The sequence below is a fragment of the Pinus tabuliformis genome, chromosome X (assembly GCF_031772625.1).
Source record: "Pinus tabuliformis cultivar Carrire ecotype Pingquan chromosome X, CPIR1, whole genome shotgun sequence".
Classification (NCBI taxonomy): domain Eukaryota; kingdom Viridiplantae; phylum Streptophyta; class Pinopsida; order Pinales; family Pinaceae; genus Pinus; species Pinus tabuliformis.
The window spans coordinates 1,125,938,012-1,125,955,263 of NC_142308.1; positions in this window are offsets into that span (position 1 = coordinate 1,125,938,012).

The following is a 17,252-nucleotide window of genomic DNA, read 5'->3' on the forward strand; positions in this document are numbered from 1 at the left end:
CTATGTTTAACCTCCGTAGGTTAGGATCTTCCTGCATTTCCGTGACTACCTCCATGGATTGCTGGAAGAGCGCGGTGCAATCCCCCACTGCGACAACCACTACTACGAATCCATCCTTTACAGCTACTTCGCGTTGTTCTCTAACCTCTGGTGGAGTTGAAGGATGTGACTTCAACTCAAGATCTGCTATCTTTAGGTTCAGTTCAAACTAATCCTTGGCCACTTCCATCTTTACATCATGCACACTTGCAACCAACTTCCTGATCTTTGCAGCCATCAGTGCTTCCTCTTGGATATGCAGTTCAAAGACTATTCTGCATGCCTCGGCCACCACGACTGCAGTTTGCTCATTTTTCACCTGAACTTTCTTCCATGCTTCCAACGCTGTTGTTTTCTCCATAAACATCTGTTCATTGTTGACCTTGTACTCACTAATCATGCTTAGCACGTGCTACTCCCAGGCCTTAATCTCTGCGATCACACCTGTTTGTAGTGTGTGAAGGAACTCACTCGGGAGTGTGGCCAAGTTGAGGCCTAAATTCTTCAAAGTGCTGATATTAGCCTTGTTAGCGGTTGCCTCCGCATTTAAAGCTCCATCGGGCAGTGAAACTGCCCCAAGATCCATTGACCGAACCATCTCCACTGCTTGAGTGGTCCTCGGTGCCAAACTGGTTGATGCAACACTGCTCTGTCCTGCACTTTCCTGGAGTCTCGTTGTTTGGATATGCATCTCACGCAGCCCCGTCTGTATAGTGACCAATGCTTGCTTTTGCTGCTACTCAAACTACTGCAATAGTTCTATTGTTGTATCCCGCATTTTATCTCCAATGTCATCCAAGTCTCCCTCCATCAAGGTAATTGGATCTAGCAACGATTTAGTGGCTTTTGCCTTCTTGTGCAGTCCTTCCTTCTCCTACTCCTTGTACCGCTTCACTCGGACGGGAGTACTTTCCTGCTGATCTTCTCCGCCCTTCTCTAACCGCTCTTCCTACTCCGTCTGGGAAGAAGGAGACTTCTGACTCCTTTCGGAGCCGCACTCTTCCTGCTTTTCCTGTTCCTTTGCAGCACGCTCCGTGTTTACTCGGGCCTTCTCCTCGGCCTCTTTATTCCTCTTCTCATCCAATAGCTGAACCTTCTATCTGGCCGCTTCCTTTTTTTTTTTTCTCCACGGACTTGCTAGTCCTGGTAGCCTCATCGGATGCAACATGCCAGTCTACTGGCTAGTGCTTGATGACCTCTACAATAGCGTCATCCATGGCCAGGTAGGATAAGTTGAACCGTTTTTGGTCAAGGTCCTTGTGCACCCGGATGTAAATATGGTAGAATTCTGCTTTAAAATTCATGTACCTTGAGAGTTGCTCAAACATGGTTTGTGACAACCGCAGCTTTTGGTTGATGGACATGCGAATACTCACCTCCATTAGCACCTAAAAGAGTTTGCTTTTTATTACCCATGCAACATCTTTTGTGGCCCAAAGAGATGCGAACTTTCCTGCTTCTGGTAAATTCTTCTCCACAGGAGGAAACTGGCTATACTCCGGTAAATTCCATGTGACCAGCATAATTGAGAGAAACAACCACGAATAGTTAAATATCTTACTATATTTTTATTCCTCTCTGCAGTTCGTGAGGAACTCGCTACACAGGTAGCATGACCAGTTGAATTCTACACCCTCCGCGTAATGGGTTGCCAATGAAACCACTGGTGCCGACACTTCGTCCGTGTGACACTTTCGCATAATTTTTCCAACCAGAATCTGCATGGAAATCTTGACCGCAGGGTCAATAATGCTGGTAATCGAATACCCGCGTGACTTTTTGAAAAGTTTAAACTTGTCCTTCATCTTCTCAGCGAGGTCACACTCGCTCGTCCTTCTGCCAAATGCCTTGCACGAATTCAGTCCTAAATGGGGTAACAAGGTGATCCGATGGATCAACATATCTGTGATAAGGATTGGCTCATTTAACCACAAGCACCCATCATGCACTAGACACAACAGTTGCTTAATGACAATTAGGTTGATGTTTGACTGGTGATAGTGTGACACCCATAATACGATCAACAACCTTTATTTGTTGACTTTGTGAATTCATTCCACCGGCTCCAACACGATGACACTAGACTCCTTGTATAAAACCATCTGCATAAAGGTGTCAGTTGCAAGGTTCGGAAACCGCTCGTTATCCGCCAAATCCCAGTCTTCAAGCTTCAATTGCGGGACCCGCACCAAGCGTGGACATTCAAAGGTGATATTCTCTAGAAATGGGGGTGTGTTGAGAGAAACTGTCCGGCATCTGGGTCCTTTGGGACCTTCACCTTGCCCTTTCGCAAAGGGATATACTTAGGTAGCTTAGAAATAAGGTCCACACCCTAAATATCAATATCCTTCGCGCCTTCCTCTGCCTCCAAATCGACCACCTTCCCCTTCTCCTTTAAACTCAACTTTTCTTTTTGCTGATCTTGTGTAGCTGCATGCTTTCACGGTGACTCACACACTAGAATCGGCTTATTTTTCTTATCCTTATTTGGCTTGGGGACCTCTCTCGTCTACGTAGGCTTCGGTCTAGGCGACCTCAGTGCCATAGGCACTGTTGCTGGGACCTCCCTACTCACAACCTCAGGGGTAGCTCCCTTAGAGTCAACAGACCCTCCCACGTTGTAGTTTCTGTAGGCCCTGGTCTAACATGATTTCATGAATAAGCTTTCTATTTGACTCGAAATACTAATTGAACACGGGGCTTGCAAGCAAATCTTCAAAGAACTCACGTTCATACGCAACAGACAACACAGCTCAAAAACTCTCAAAATGCAAAATGTTTCTTGTTGGGCAGCCACGTGTATTTTATAGGTGAATTCAAATTCAAATTCAAATTCGACCATTCCCCCCAAAATCCGTTCATAATTGCGAGATTGGCGGCATATTTCCAAATATTTCATTCTTAAATTCAACCTTAAATGCCTTAAATTCCAACCGCCCACTCCTCTTAATCATCTTCTGGTAGTCAAATCATGAATAGTGATGGTAATGGTCACTTTCTGGCCGTGTTGTGCGGTCTCCCCTTCTATAGCGCAACTCCCTTCACGCTTCTTATGGTACTGTGACACCCTCCTGTTTCGCGCAGACCCCTTGTCGCATAGCTATACAAATCAGGCAATGTAGTTTATAGTCTTGTGCCTCCTTGCAGCTTCCTGGAGTGCTAAGACTGTGTTACGATCATGTAGTCATTGAGACGGATCCTTGGTGTATAGCTTCAATCGTCTGCCATTTACTTTTCCCAGAAATGGATCTCCATTCAATTTCATAAGCTGAACTACTCCACCATCAATAATCTCTTTGATAACATATGGCCCCAGCCAATGCATCTAAAAGTTTCCTAGAAACTTATCAAATTTACTCTCATATAATAAAGCTAAATCATTTACCTTAAAGGTGCATAGTTTGATGTGTCGATCATGCCATGCCTTTTCGTGATCTATCTGCACCTGTTGATGGAATCCAGCCAAAAATCTATCATCCTCAAGCTCTGTCAGCTGCACGAGCCACTCTTCTAAGGCTCTGTGGTCCAGCATCCTTGTGAACGCCGCTATGCATAGAATAGGCACGATATACTCCATAGGCATCACAGCCTCCATGCCATAGACCAACCTAAATGGTGTCTGACTAGTAAGCCTCTTACGCGTAGTTCTATAGGCCCATAAAACAACTGGTACACGCACGTCCCAATCATTCCTTTGCACATTGCAAACCTTTGTCAGTGTGTTCTCCAATATCTTATTAAATGCTTCAACCATCCCATTGGCCTGAGGGTGATATGGCATACTCTTCTGATGATAAACTTGGAATTCTTCTGTCAGCGTGCTAATCGTTTCATTAAGGAAGTGCGTACCACGATCAGTCATTAAAATTTTTGGAAAACCAAACCTGGTCAACACACACTCAAACAAAAATTTTGTTCTTGTTGCCCCTGTACAGTCCTTTACTGGTTGTGCCTCTGCCCATCTGGTCAAATACTCGGTTGCGGTGACAATATACTGCGCACCTGTCTTCTTTCCCAGAGGCTAAATCGGTCCTACAAAATCAATTGCCCATTTCTCAAATGGTTGCAATGGGACCTGTAGATTCAGAGGTAGCTCATCCCTCCACGATGGCCTACCAGTTCTTTGACATGCATCGTATTGCCTACAATATGCTTTGGAATCTTTATGAAATGTTGGCCACCACAACCTAGCACGTAAAATCTTCTGTGTTATTGCTTTTCCTGCATAATGGCCTCTCACAGCCCCTCCATGACCTTCAACTAGGATACTGCTTCATTCCAAATCGGGCACATAGCATCACAGTATCTCGTCTGATCCCATCTTATACAAGTGACCTGCAATAATAGAAAAATTTTCCATGCACACCACCAATTCCTTCTTTTGTTGACTAGTGTATCCTTCTGGAGCCATTCCTGTAGTTAGGAAGTGAATAATGTCTACAAAATGGTTGTCTGCTACGTGCACCGCCAAGAGCTACGCATCGGGCAACACCTCCTCTAAATTGGTAGGCTCTTCTCCTATTTCGACGCATGACAGATGATCTGGCCCTGCATTCAATCACCCTAGCTTCATAATTACTTTGATATCATACTCTTTGAAACAACAGCAACCATCTGCATATTCCCCCCCAACATAGACTTGTTGACTAGGTACTTTAATGCAGAATGGTCTGTATACATCTTAAAGTGTCCTCCTAGTAAGTAATGCCTGAACTTCTGGAGCACGTACACCATAGCCAACCCTTCATGCTCTGTCGTTGAATAATTCTTTTCAGCCTTCGACAACTTCCTGCTTGCAAACGTTATCGAGTGATCCAATTCTCCTTCACTGGCCTAAGTTAGCACTGCTTCCATCGTAATGGATGATGTATCCACATGCACATGAAACTCCTTTTTCCAATCCGGGAAGACTAGGATCATCGTGGTAACCATTTTCTCCTTTAATACATCTAGACTCTGTTGACATTCTTCATGCTAACAGAATGTAGAATCCTTCTTCAATAGTTTTTCCATCGATGCGGTAATATGAGCATAACTCTTGATGAACTTTCGATGGTATCCAGTATGACCCAGTGTTGCGTGCTACTTAACACTCTTTCACGTCTCCAAGTTAATGATAACCGTGATCTTAGCAGGGTCCACCATTAAGCCTTGTCTACACACTACATGACCCAGAAAGATTCCAAAGGGGATGCAGAATAAACATTTCATCAAGTTCAATGCAATCTGATACCTTCGGCATGTATCCAACATCAAGTGCAAACTAGCAACATGGTGCTTTACCAGTCCAAACACTGTCCAATCATCAAAATGGACCTCCAAAAACTTGTGAATGAACTCTTTGAACGCTACAATGACTACACGTGAGAAGATTGTTGGTGCATTCTTAAGTCCAAAAGGAATTACCATAAGGTCGTCTTACTTCTATCTTCTGGTGCGATATTTATCTGATGGTATCCAAAGAACCCATCACTAAATGAATATGCTTCCTGTCTGCCAACATTATCCAATACCTCATCTATGAATGGAGTTGGAAAAGGATCATGAACGCAAGCATCGTTCAGCTTCATGAGATCTACACAAATCCTTATTTCATCCTTCTGCTTATTTTCCTAAACTACCATAGGACTTACCTAATCAGATTCCTCCACTCGTTCAATAATACCCATTGCCAACATATTTTCCACCTCCAAGCAGACCTTTTCCTTGTACTTAGGATTAAGGCGATATGGCCTCTGCTTAATAGGTTTCGTGTTTGGTTTCAACGTTATTTTCATCACTCCCAAATTGCCTATTAGCTCCTTCAAGTATGAAAACTTTGTAGGGAACAAATCCTAATATTCGTGGAGAAACTCAGCGACCTTATCTAATGTGGCATCATCCCAATAGTCCCCTATCTTCACAAACTTCGGCTCCACCTCTGTTCCAATGTTCACTTGTCTACTCTTGAGCGGCGCGGTGATATCTAGACTCTCTATATACGGTCCCTCAACTTTGTGGTGACCTTCTTCCTCTAGGATGTTAATGTTCCTTGGATCCTTGTCTTCTTCTTCAGCAGTCACATTGTAGCACTCCAGTGCATGGCATAGTTGGGTGGTCCAATCTGGTTGAATCAAATCTAAGGGATAATGCGAATTCTGAAGATCGTTGCCTTGACCTCCTGCAACATTTCATCAATGCATTAAAATCGATCCTCAAAGTTGAATTTCATCAAAAATCCCTGTCTCAAATTATCCCACTCATCATTGCCGTGGCAGAGCTCTGTTTCCAGTTACCAATTCATTGGTATTGCATCCAAATGTGATAGAACAAATGTACCCACTCCGGTTGTGGCTCCACCCCATAAGCATCAGTCCATTTTGCTAAGTGATCGTGCGGATCACTCCTCCCATCATATTTCTCTGTCAGTCGCACCTTCGGGTGAACAAACCACAATGGCATCATTTTTATGTACTTGCTCCATCCATCAAAATTGTCTTTGTGTGTAACCCACCATCTGGCGAGTGTAGCATGCAATGCCAAATCCAAGGCTTTGAAGCGATGCTTCTCTGGTACTTCCCATTCAAATCCATCCAAAAATTGATCTACATTAGTTATACCATCATAATAAGGCAAACTCCTTACCTCTGATGATACACAGTGCAACGATTTAGTCATCATGTTACATTGCAGTGTAGATACTTCATGCAACCTATTCTTCTAGTGTTCCAACTCTTCATCTGAATCTGATGTACAGGAAATTTCGCAGTCCCATGAAATGCGTCCATCTGTTGTCAGATTCACCCCATCTTGTTCTCAAGCTGTTATTTTTTAGATTTGGTCCAAATCATCATCACTTTTGTAATCGCAGATTGGTTCAGTATGGCACAGTGCTTCTGCAGGGTCAAAGGAACTACTACGCGGAGTGATTTCTTCTCAAATGACATTGTCTGATTCTTCAAATTGATTACCCCATTCATGTCAATAGCCTAATTGATCCCAAGGAGTGCGGGGTAAGGATCGCTGTCATCGACAATCTCTATCAATTCGAAATCAGCCAATGCGCTTGCGCCTTCAATATCTACTGTCACTCACTACAATCTTCCCATGGGGATAATCTTCTGTTGATTTCCATCCTCAATTGGATCGGAGACCACTGAAGCACAAGTCTCCCCATTCTTTCCCATGTATGTTTGGGCAAAACATTTGCATCCGACCCCAAGTCCAGAATAACTTGATCCATTTCATACTCCCCTATTTGCGTAGTGAGCCTCATCTCATGCCTTGTTCTTGCCTTATGATTGCCAATTTTTATAACTACATGAGGTCCTTTAGAAGCATTTTCTTTACTGGCACACTTATTTATCAGTTCCTGTAACCCTTTCACGGCTTTGCTATTGTGCAACAACTTCATACATGTCTCCAAAAAGGTAGTAAACATGGAGGGTTCCATTTCTTCAGATGGTTGATCCTGACTTCCTGAGGTAGAGGCCTCAGCGAAGCTTTGCTTCCCTTCCTTGGATGTTTCTTTCACATGCTCCAAATGAAACCCAACTTATATTTCTTGAGCCTTGTGGACCCATTCACTCTCTTCAGGCTGCTTTCCTTTATCCTCGCCAGTCGTCTTTCCACTTTGCAGCACGATATTTACATTAGGATCCTTTTCATGGGGTTCATCCCTCATTATCTGCAGGTTCTGGGTAGACTACTGAGGCTGCACCCTCTTCTCCTGTATTTTAGCTATTAATATAGGGTAGTCTTCTGTCGCGTGGTCAAACTGAGTACAGTATCAACACGATAGGTGGGTCAGGTTAGTACACTCTCTTGCATAGTGTCTTGGCACCCCACAATTGTAGCAAATAACTTTTCCCCGACCTATCGTAGCTCCTTCTCCACCTTGGCCTCGTCCGCACCACTGATATCCTCTGCGCGCTCCCTCAGTGCCTTGATCCAGAGGCCAAGTCTCTGTCTGCATTCGATACACGGGCATTCTTTCCATCATCAACTCATAGCTATGGCAGTTACGCTCATCGTGGTCCACTGATTTGCAGAAGTTGCAAAAGAGTTGTTGCAGTGTCTGTACAAATTTCTACATTAAGTGACAATTGTTTGTCACATGTTTTCTAGATACCTGATAGATAGCGCACCACAATGCAGGCCCTGTACTTGGACCTGCTTGAGCTTTCGGCCTCAAAGGAATCAACCCTCCTCATGCAACGTAATTCGCGAATGCAATGCAATGATCTTTATCTTGCCTCTGGCTCTTACATTTCAGACACCAAAATTTTTCGAGCACCTCTGGCTGAGGCACTCTATCCTTCTTTAGACTTTGGAATTCTAGGCAAATATTCTGCAACTCCACGTGAATCTGTTGCACTCCCAAAGTAGCATCCTGTATCAACATTTCATGTAGTCTCATTGAAATTTCCAGGGCTTCCTCTTGGGTCCCAATCTTTTGTTTTGATAAAGCAACCCTTAAATGAGGCAAGAGAAAAGCCACAAACCATTCACGGTGCTGCACATCTGTAAGATTCATTTTAGATTCATGGATTTGGCATTTCAATCTCTGATCCATCTCCCAGGGTGTTTCGCTAGGCCTCATCATGATTTCCTTGAATCCAATGATTGATTGCACTTCAGACTTGGGCCTACTGAATTTGTTATTCAGTGTAGTATGAATGTTTGCCAACGTGGTCATTAGGTTATCAGTGCAGTACTTAATATACCATGTTAGCATGCGATCCTGTAAAGCAGTAACCAACATTGCTTTCTTCATCTGATCATTTGTAATATTCTTGGTTGTCCATATGACCTTTGCAACGAACCAAAAGTGGTTCAGGTCCTCATCTCCCAAGCCCTTGAAAATGGTAAACTTCACTACATTTGCCATATTGAATGGTGGTAGAGGTGGCGTTGGTGTGGACGAAGGTGTATGTTGTGGAGGCGAAGATGGAGGTGGTGTGGGCGGATGGGGTATTTGCGGGAACCCTTGTCTTATTAACTGGACAACACTTTGTGGTGAAGCCTGTGTTGCTCCTTCATCGTCACTCGGAGGAGGCTCAACCAGCGGGCTATATTCAGGGTTTGTTCTCCTTCTATCCCTGAATAACTTTCCACTTCAGGTAGCTCCAAACGTCAAGGTAATTGCATAACCCGCTTCTCACTTAAGCGCATTTTAATCAAGGTATTCAAATATCTTAAATACTTACCTCATGGTCCCTTGAAGAAGCTCCGCTTTGCTTCATTATAGCTGACCGAGGTATCAACCACGATTTCTATCACAAATCTTCCAATGACACGATCAAGCCAGCGATCGAAAACACGTGAGATCTTACCTTCAGAGGCTTCCAATATCCGCACTAACTTCGGGGTCCGCACTCTTAGACCGTCAAGCCTCCACTTTCCCTGGTCATATACCAATTTACAACCCACGTTGTATAGCTCGATCGGTAAGGAGCAAAATAAAATTTCATGTATCTCTGTGTACAGATACCTTTCCAACCACTGTTCTTTCATCAATCGCGGATTTCTATTTTCGTGCACCACTAATTCGTGGATCTTCCTATCCAACCACTCCTCCATTTATTTCTTTGTTGGATTTCAGTGATGCGATATTACACATATCTTTATGTAGATCTCGGTCCCGACAACGAAACCATTTGTTGGCTTAGTGGGTCCTAACCCAAGTTCAGAGTTAAGTTTTCCAAATAAATCCCTGCATTACAGGCCCTTTCGGCATCAACCTGGGGAACGCAGACTGAAGTCTCACCCGAAGTAGTATGGGGGGATTCTGGAACCAAGTTTCTGCACCCAGAGATGAGCACAATGTCATTTTAGGCCCTAACCCTACCTTCGTGCAGATCGATAAGCCCTTAAGGCTTATCGATATGACTTCCTTTAACTTACCTTTAGACCTTCGCAAAGGTCTATGACTATTTTTCGCAGACCCTTAACAGGTGAATTGACCACTTATGCACCTCTGTGATTACTCCTAACTCCGTATTTACCTAAATCGGCTTAAGTGTTCAATAACTTTAACATGCAACAAGATATTCTTCACGTAAACAGTTATTATTACTTGCGTTCATATGACAATATAAATCGTGTATAATCGTGTATCAATATAGCATTAATTCATAAACCCATCATTCATCATAACATAATAGCGCATTCATTCATAACAGAAATAAATAGCGAAAACATAGGAGTTGCTGGAAGAATCTCTTTATTAATACTTCAGTTTTTCTTACAAACTCAATACTTCACTGTGCACTCAACAGTAGGGGTTCACACACTAAGTTGCAAACTCTACTTTAGGCCTCTACACACATAGCTATAGAGCCTCTCTTCTACTCTAAGAATTCTTCACTCTTACTCTTAATGATGCATTACATTCACCTTTATTGATATATTTATTGATATTATGCCTTAGACTCTCTAAGACTCTCCTTTTTATACAATCCCATGGTCCGTGTACCATGGTTAGATCTACTAAAGCTGACACAACTTACATAAAAGAAGGGTATAACCCTTTATGACACTTTACTGTCTACATGCTCTGTGACCACAACTTGCAGAGACTTTACATTTTTTACAACAAAATTTGGGCTTTTTGCCCCAAAACTTAGGCTTTTGCCCCAAAATTGACCCTAGGGGACCCTGTCCCAATAATCATTGTGAGAAACTTTCAGATACAATCCAAAAGTATCCCACCTATGACAAAGAGATGTATTCCATTGTGCAGGCCTGGTGAAAATGGAAGCATTACATTCTGGGGAAGGAAATGAGCATCCACCTAAACCACCAGCCCCTACAGTTCATATAGACATAAGGAAAGTTGCAGAACGATTACCATAAAAAATGGTCCACATATCTGTAACAGTTCCATTTGAACATTAAGTACAAGAAGGGCAGCACCAATAATGCTGCAGACTACCTCATCCAAGCACTGGTTACGGTGCTAACCATTGTGCTCGATTATTGTGTACACAAGATTTTGGGATGGCTGCATCTTTACAAGAGTGATCCAAAATTTGACACCACATACCAGATGCTCCTATAAGGTAAGCAAGTTCTAGACTTTTACCTCCAGAGCACATTGTTATGCCACCTGAGACACCTCTGTGTTCCTTCAAGTGAGCATGTCAAGATTATTTGGGAGGCACACTATAGTCTGGTTGCTGGAAATTTTGGGATAGAGAAAATAATGGCAATGTTGTAGAAGTACTTTATTGGTCAAACCTTCGACAAGATGTTGGGAAGTACGTCAAATCCTACACTTGCTACACCATTTCCAAACCTACAATCAAGAAGCAAGGCTTGTATACTCATTTGCCTACACCTAACCGCCCCTAGGAATCCATCTCCATAGATTACATGTCAGGCCTTCCTTTTACCAATCATGGAAACAACTATGTTTTTGTGGTCGTCGATAGATTCTCTAAGATGGGTCCTGGTGGCTTACAAGAAGAGTATCACAACATAATCCACTTCCAAACTCTTCCTTGATTGAGTATGGGTACACTTTGGGATCGCACAGTACATTATCTGAGATCAGGATAATAGGTTTCTAAGTAAATTATGTTCAAGCCTCTGGTCATTGTTGGACACTAAGCTCACTAAGTCCATGGCTTTCCACCCCCAAACTGATGGCCAAACAAAGGTCATCAACAGGATGATCATGGACATCTTGTGCATTTACAAATCAAAGCATCCACACACATGGGATGAAGGCCTCCCCTATGTCCATCACAACTACAACAAAGCTCTCCATAGCTCAACTAGCTACAACCCCTATCAAGTGTGGTTAGGATTCTAGCCACCATGTCCCATTGATGTTGCCATACCACTTGCAGCTACTCAGGCAGCTTCGGCTCATGTCCAATCTAAAGCAGATAGAGATACTAGCTTCATTGAATGCATTCAATACATCTTCCAGTAGGTCCCACGAGGGCTTCACTCAATGAACGTTTGACATATCATGTGCGTTCGTGGCATATTAAACAATACCCTTAATTTGACTACATATTGGAAAATACCTCTAAAAATCACATTATTTAAACCCCTACCCATACGAACCTGAAACACCTTCCCAATTTAAAAAACCCCTACTTTCACTAGATATTGTAGGTATCCATTTTTTCATTAACATTTTTTATACCCTTTATATTTTTTCATTAAGTTTGAGCTCCATTTTTTATACCTGCTGATATAAAAACCCTTTACCCCTTATATATCCCCCAATATGAACCCACGTGATATGATATTTCTCCCCCGTTGAAGCCCCCGTGACAGGTCCATCACATATTGGACAAATAAAATGCTAAGTACAAACAACGTCATGATCAACATTGGGTGTCACACAAGTTCTAGGTGGGAAACAAAGTTTGGTTACATTTTCAGAAGGAGCGCTTTGTTAGGGTCAACTGCAAGCTTCACCTTCTGTTACAAGGAAAGGTGTCTACTCAGAACTGCTTATCCCACTAAGGTGTGATAGCTACCTTAGAAACAAACAAAGTAAAGCTACTTTCGTTTTTCCTTTATGAAGTATAGATAGAGAAGAACAAAGAAGACCAACCTCTGTCTTGCGCTAATCTCCTGGTTCGATTCCTCTCTTTCTTGATAGTCTTTCGCTACTTGTTCCCTTGCACGCCCAGCTTCACAAAGTACCTGTAAGATCACAGTAGCATAGCACTATACAAGAACATGGATCTATAATCATAAACAATCTAGGATCAGATGTAAATTGACCATACAAATGCAACAAACATAAATTACACAAGAGTATGGAGGAAAACTTGAATAGCTTTTATTGATAAACAAGAAAGAGCCAAGAGGAGTTACAACCAGTTGTTCTGACCCAGCATCATCCTCTTAGCAAGGAATCCCCTCTTCACCTCATACAAAGCTTAGATCACCCAACAATCTGATGTTTTGTCTCAAGAAACCAACAACAATTCCTTACAATATGCAAAATTCCAGCCTCTGGATCTCTGGGATGAGGGATCCATATATAGATATCTGTAAGGGAGATGAGTCAGCTTGTGATTTGATTAGTGTCTTCCCTCTAATAGTTCTTGCTTCCACTTGGAGATTGATGATCTCTTACTCATCCTTGGTCGAATTCAGAGAGGCAAGTGTCATAGGAGAAGTTTCTGGAAGCTTCCATTGCCTCACCCATCGCACCCCTTAGAAGGGCTTTTTGAAATGAAACGCACCCACACAGTGTATTTAGGTGAGATGCAACGCACTTTGCCTATGGAGCAGCTGAAATGATCCTGTTTTGACCAATTCTGAGCAGTTTTTCATGGAGAACTTCTGGGAGAAGCTGTAATCAGCTGACCTTGTTCCTTTAGGGGTTAGAGCAACACTTTTAGGGACTTAGGAGCCCTTGGCTTATGGACATTTCATGCTTGGGGTTGTAGTGCCCAAAAATGTCTATAACAGTTGCCCCCTAAAGCATGAGGTCATTAATCTTTTGATGTCGGGTGAAATGCTTTATTATGAGGATCCAAAGTTATTTCAAGCCGGGAGGAGACCTGTAATAAGATACAATACAATACATTATCTTCATAATATTTTCATGATCTAGCTGAGGCGGGCATTCCCATGCTCAGCTTTATAAATTCATTTTCATGTACATTGGACAGACAATCGTCTGAGTGTAGACTGATGATTCTGGTAGAGCCATCATCCCTTTGATTGGATGATTATCTGTGTAGCAATGATGTACATTTAATGTCTTTATTTCCCTGAATATATATCGCAGCCCGGATGGATGAAACTAGATCCGGGGTCTTCAATCTCGTTCGATCTTCACTCGAAGTACAAGTCTATCCATGTGAGAGATGTTCTGGAGTCGAACATGGAAAGACATCGCTTGATTACCAACCAATGATGTAAGCTGTTAACAAGCGCGAGAGGAATCACCGATAATGATAATGACCCTCAAGGTACTGCAGTACAATTCACGTGGTGTGAATAAAGGACTTGGTGTCGAACACCACGCAAAATATTTCGGTCGAAGGTCATTGATGTAAACCTGTCGCCGGAAGTGAGAAACTTGCCATTGAGGCATGCAAGCTTCAAAGTACTGAATGGGGTGTTCCTAGATCAACTTCTTGGATAATGAGCTGATGTCGACAAGAAGCGATCCGTGATAGGAGGGCCTTAATGAATCCCAAATCAATGACATGGAATGGAGCAAATGATTTTAATGGAGGTGAAAACGATCTGGTGATATAAGGTTCAGGGTGGCGGTCATGAAAGAATGGAGTGTAAATGTATTGTAGCGGGTGAGACACAGGTGAATTCTCTGAATGACTTCTCTTGAACATATCGGCGACACTGACATGATGGATTGGTAGCATTAACCCCAAATGTGGATGGTGTGATGGGACCATGGCGATGTGACCGGTGAATGAAACAACCCAACCCGACTTGGATGCGGAGTGAAAGTGTTATGTTCAAGAGCGATTTGCTACCAACAAAGTTTCTTCAAGTTTTCTTCCCAATTTTTCCCCAGTCATTGCTGATCAGTACCTCTTTATTTTTGTCAAGCTTGAGGAGGATAACATATGCTTGTTCTATAATTTGCCCTTCGGGCAAACCCATCGCTATGTTTTAACGAGCCTAGCAATAGTGAAACTCGTTCTCGTCTATAGACAAGTTTGTCGCTATTAAAATTTTAACGAGTTTAACGTCAAAGATAACTCGGTCCTTTTCAATTTTAGAGAGTCTGAAAAGGAACGTAAAGGAAACTCCAAAATTCCTTTTTTGTCATGTAATCCCTTAAGTTTGAAAAAGTATAAAACAGTACAGAAGGGATGAATTTTCGATACTTTTAACAAGCCGAACAAAACAAGCTCTCAATCTTTTTGTGTAATAATCCCTCAGGTCCAAAAAGATTAAAATTTAGAGGAGGGATAGCACTTCCGGTCCCTTTAACGAGCTGGAGAGGCCAATGGCTCGGCAATCTTTTCATATTTTACGATTCAATTGAAAAGAGCTTAAAGGAGACTCGTCTTTTGAGGAACGAGTGATAAAAATGGGTAGCAGCTGATTCCAGGTAAGGTTTGGAATTTTCCAATCACGGCAGTGTTACAAGGATGGCTAGTGAGATCACTCTTCGCAGCTGTTCCTCAAAAAGGGGTAAACAATCAAATGGAGGTGAATGATCGGCCAATACAGAGTGGAGGTGATGATGAGAACACGACCAAGGCTTTTAAAGGCTGAAATACTACATTCACGATGGTTATTTATCGGGAAATCGGTTCATTTTTTTTTATTGAGCTTAAACACTGGGGGGAAACATTTTCTCATGACTTATGTTTATTTTTTAACGAGCTTGAACTATGTCCTAAAATTGCTCGATTAATCCAGTCATATAATAAGAATGTCTCATATATAAAAACGGCAATTTTTAGAGTTTTGCCCCACATCCTTTTTTTATGCAAGTTAGGAAACGACCAATCCTACGAGTTTAAAGGGTTAGAGGACCTACAAATTTAAAAAATAAATAGTCGCTCTTCGCTTGCATGCCAAAAGGTTTGCATGCCCCCAGGTATAAAACAGAATTTCAAGGTTACCTCTTCTTCTTTCCGTTAAAACATTTGTTTTACCGAGAGAGGTCTACCTCTTACAGGTTACCAAAGATTGTTATATTTACTGCGTAAACAAAACACTTCTTCGGCGATGTTTATCGAAATAAACAAAGGTGAGTGGAAATTCCTGCCAACCCACATAACTTTGACAAGAGAATCTTATTCCAGAATAACCCCCTCTTCCAATCACAGACGGGAGTATAGACTAGTCATATTCTCTCGCGGAAACCTACCCTATACTCGAAGTTTTCCTGTCGAAGCAGACCAGGGTGCATGCCCCTTGGGTTTCAGTCATGTCCCCCGAATCACTCGCGCTCATTAGGCGGATAGACTGGAGATTGATGAGACATTCCTTGTGTGAAAAGGCCATTCAGGGATGGTATATGACTATTTGCTTTGTGTGATCCAGGAAATGAAAGCTGGTCCATGAGCTTGACCACTCTTCCTTCGTGCGGAAAACACATTACTCTAAAGAGTGAGGAGACAATCGCTCCCATGCAATAAATATAGTCTCGTCCAAGGAATAGATTATAATCCAGGGGTCCTTGAACTACCATTATGTTCATTTGAACGGTTTTCCCTCTAAATGTTATGGGCACATTGGGAAGGATCCCTAATGGTCGACTGGTTCCTTTGTCAAAGCCTGTTAGATTTCTCATCTCAGGAAAAAGCGATGGTGAACCAAGTGCTTTCCAAGCAGTCGAGGAAAGGATACTCACAGAAGCCCCTTCATCTATGATGGTACCGGCCATAACCATCCTATATATTTGAACAATGATGCGGAATGGTACACTAGCCGGTAAACGGGGTCTGCCTAGTTGGTTCCAATCGAAGGAGACAACTAGGTTGCTTGGAGGTGGGACCGAATAGACGGCCGGGTATGACTCTGACGAACTTCCTTCCTGCAGTAAAGGAATGGGTAAATTTCCCCCATGTTCATCGGAGTCTGTGCTTACGAAAAGAATTTGGACAGTGTCATCCTTGTTCTCTTCGGTGACTGTATCATCTGAAGATGGAACCTTTGAAGGCAAGACCGGGTCAACTGCCGCCTCGACCTTTTGAATTTCGTCTGGTATGGGTTCAGATGGTTTGTCTTCAATGATAGATGCTTCAGCCGACCATCTGGGCGGGTCAGCCGGTTTTTCAACTAGTGACGGACTCGGCAAGAGTTTTTTATATCCAGGAGGAAGTCGTAACGGTGAAACCGGACGATCGTCCAAAAATCTTTTCGCCTCATCTAAGAAGGGACAACGGTGGATGGCATGGTCGCCTTCGCACAATTTACAAGGAAATCTATATTTTCCTTTTTGTCTTGGGGCTTCACTTTCACTAGTCGACGGTGTGTTTTCAACATGATCATCAGAGGTTGACGACACTGGGTTGTGCAAACGAGGAGACCAGTCCCTTAAGATCCAAGGGATGCAAGGACAATCTCTATGATAGTGGTCTCCTTTGCAAATGACACATGGCGATTTAGGCCTAGTCGGTGCAGTGTGTGGATTTTCGCTAGACGATGCTCGGTTGCCCCCTTTCGCTTTTGGCTCCTTCTTCTTCTTCTCTTTCTTCTTCTTTTCTTTCTTCTTCTCTTTGCCTTTCTTCTTGCCCCCTGGTTGCTTGGTTTCTCTGCCTTTA